General features: G+C 38.3%; 1 non-coding gene across 1 annotated transcript; it reads left to right on the top strand.

Annotated features, from left to right (window-relative positions):
* Positions 1 to 452: 452 nt before the first annotated feature.
* LOC113251604 (U6 spliceosomal RNA) lies at positions 453 to 559 on the top strand. Its single transcript, XR_003314571.1, has one exon. It is a non-coding gene; the product is annotated as a U6 spliceosomal RNA (small nuclear RNA).
* Positions 560 to 3414: the final 2855 nt, after the last annotated feature.

Here is a 3414-nt window from a genome sequence, read left to right on the forward strand (position 1 = left end):
AGCTCCACTAGGCTTCTCTTAGCACCATTGAGTAATCTTCTCCACTTTTTTTCTCCCAAACCTTCTGAACATGCTAGCAAGTTCCTTTCTGTCTTCCACTGAGAGCTCTGAATGTGGTTTCTCTGCTCTGAAGATAGGATCAAGCCCGGTGTATAAAATGCCCTGAAATGTGTAAATTCCAAAAGAAGAAAAAGCTTAGTTTTAACTTTTAAATGATAGTTCACATAGGAATGAAGGAAATTCATAAGGTTATTTTGAGTTAGTGAGTTGGGAGGTAGTTTCAAGAGTTTGTAGCTGGAGAGTTAGAGAATCTGTATCAGTCGCCCTTTTTAGCAAGAGCATCTTTTTACTGCTTTTAGAACCATACCCAACAAAACATGCAGCTTACTAAAAAATAATATTGCTCAATTTCCGCCCTCTCTTTGTTTTGATTTTCAAAAATTTGTATGTGAGAGCTCGCTTCAGCAGCACACATACTAGCATTGGAATGATGCAGAGAAGATTCACATGACCCCTATGCAAGGATGATGGGTGAAATTTTTATGTGAACGTGATACAAAGTGAAAAATGATGTAGTTTTTGAAAATGGTATTGGTTATATAACTTCTGTTTGATTTCGGCACCATTGTATGTTCCACTAAAGGACAGTTACCAACTATATGGGTTTGCATGGGTCCATTGCACAGTTCTCACTGACAGGGTGGCTCTCTGCTGCTGCCATGTCATCTCTACAGCACATAGTCCCGGCAAGGGCTGGTGACAACTGTGTAGACTAAAACAATGATGTGATTTGAAGGGAGGATGGGAAGGGACAAGGCAGTCAAACTGCTGGGAAGGGTGACGTGGCCTTGGATCTAGCTCAGGGTCGTACCCTATCACTCACTCCAGACATAAATTCAAGACTGCAGCCAAGTATTGCATATGCAGAGAAACACAATGCCACATTGAGGCCGGATTCAGGCACAGCACTAGAATTTAATGGACAAATTGGTAGTTGGCACCAGTGCAAAGTTGATCAGGTCCAGAGAGGCAAAGACGAGCTGTTCCTCTGAACTTCAGGGTTTGGGGACTACTGTGTCCAGAGGCTGGGCTGGCAGGGAGCAGCTGTGGCAGTTTTCGTACCGAGCCACGTGGCTGACCTTGGCACTTATTAGCACTACAGTAGGAAAAGAAAACCGACAAACTCAGAGTAGAGAGAAAAATGCTGGAAGGTACACCACCTGTTCAGATATATGAAATGATAGAAATATATTTTACTCCATAAATAAACACAAAGTGCTTATTACTGTGCTATGAGGTGACTATTTAAAATTTGTGGGAATAATGCTTTTCTTCTGAGGGATTTGAAGTACTTTTGTTTTGATTTTCTTAATGTTACTATGGAATAGTAAAAAAAAAAAACCCAAAAAACCCAAAAGTAAATATCTTGGTATGCATTTCAAATTCATACAAAGCTGAATCAGTTTGAATTCAGCTTTGAACTTTGAATCAGTTTTCCTCTTAATTACTGAGAATATGAGGATATGTGAGGATAAGACTGTCCTAATTATGGCAGATTGTTGCATGCGTTTCCAACAGACTGTAGTTCGCAGGCTTACATGAACACAGACCACTTTCTCAGTCTTTCCTGATTGTGATTGAAGGAAATTAAAAAGCTAGATAAAATAAAATTATTTCAAACTGATATGGACATAAAATAAATGTTAGGGTAACATAGAAGGGCCTTTGAATTTTTAGATTTGTAGACAGATTCAACTTCAAAGACTCCTTTATCCTTTGATGGGAACTTTTTTTATCACCCGTTCTCAAAAGATTTTAGTTCGTTTGTGTAACTTCAAAAGATTCTCATTTATTCACTGATCAAACAATTACTGAGTGTCTACAGTGTGCCAGGCACCGTGCCTGATGCTTGGCATAGAAGTTGATTAAAGAGGGGTGCTTGGGTGGCTCAGACAGTTAAGTGTCTGCCTTCAGCTCAGGTAGTGATCTCAGGATCCTGGGATCTAGCCCCCGCATTGAGCCCCCCATTGAGCTCCCTGCTCAGCGGGAAGTCTGTCTCTCCCTCTGCCCCTCCCCCCGCTTGTGCTTTCTCTCTCTCTCTCTCTCCTTCTCTATCAAATAAATAAATAAAATCTTTAAAAAATAAGATGATTAAAGAGAGTTTCTAGCATGCTCAAGTAGTGGAAAGACAGAGGGAGAAAAGTGGAACTCTAGTGACCAAAGGATTATTCTCCCAAAGATAAAATATTGTAGGGGGTGAGTGGTTTAATGGGGAAGGAAAAGGACTAATATTTTATGCATAGTAACAATAATTTTATCAGTCATCTTTAAAATTCTATTTGGTGTCTTTTTGAGTCATCTTGGCCATTTATATTAAAAGCAAAAGCTTTTAATTTTTAAAATTAATTTTTAAAACTAAACATTCAATATTAGACATTTGATTAGACATTAGACTAAGATATTTTCTCATTATAGAGATGTAAATTGTTATGTGATCTGTCCTACAGTTCTCATCTGAAATTTAAATAAATACAAGTAAAAAATATTTGGGGAGGAGAAGGAAAAAAAGGACATGACGTCAATAGAGATGTGTTCACAAAGAATTACCAAACAATTTGCATGTCTACCTTTAAAACAGTTCCTGTGGAACAGATTTGTTCACTGTGATCATATCCCAAATAATGTCATAAACTAAGGTGGCTTGGAGATTGAGTCCCAGTGACATTTAACTTCACACGCTCAGTGTAATGCCAGACAGAGCACATGCAAACATGCAGCATGCATATGCAACGTTTTCAGAAAGGTCAGAGCAAACCCAGAATATATTTATGCAAGGGACTTGGTAGTCTTGAATTACAAGGCTTCTTTCTAATTGCTATCACTATTCTTTTTTTTTTAAATTTTTTTTATTATATTATGTTAGTCACCATACAGTACATCCCTGGTTTTTGATGTAAAGTTCGATGATTCATTAGTTGCGTATAACACCCAGTGCACCATGCAATACGTGCCCTCCTTACTACCCATCACCAGCCTATCCCAGTCCCCCACCCTCCTCCCCTCCGAAGCCCTCAGTTCTAGCTCAAATTTATGAACTGTTGTCAATGATGTGTTAGTGATAGGGAAGACTGACTAGGAACAAAACATATGCCTTATGTCCTCACCAGGCTTGAAGGAAGGAAGAAAATGTTTGTCTTCTTTAGAAATGAATCCCAGGGGTAGTGTTCATAGCGTGGCTTCTGTGGAATTACACAAAGTGATTTAGGCACGTTATATTATTAAATATTATCCATTTAAAATAACAAATACTAGGTTATAATCATAATCTTTTTTGTTAATATCACAATTTCTGACTCAACAGTGAAGTAATTAATCAATAAGGATTTATTGGGCACTTTTTGGGGACCACAAATG

This window comes from Ursus arctos, unplaced genomic scaffold (assembly GCF_023065955.2).
Source record: "Ursus arctos isolate Adak ecotype North America unplaced genomic scaffold, UrsArc2.0 scaffold_10, whole genome shotgun sequence".
In the NCBI taxonomy this organism is placed as follows: Eukaryota; Metazoa; Chordata; class Mammalia; order Carnivora; family Ursidae; genus Ursus; species Ursus arctos.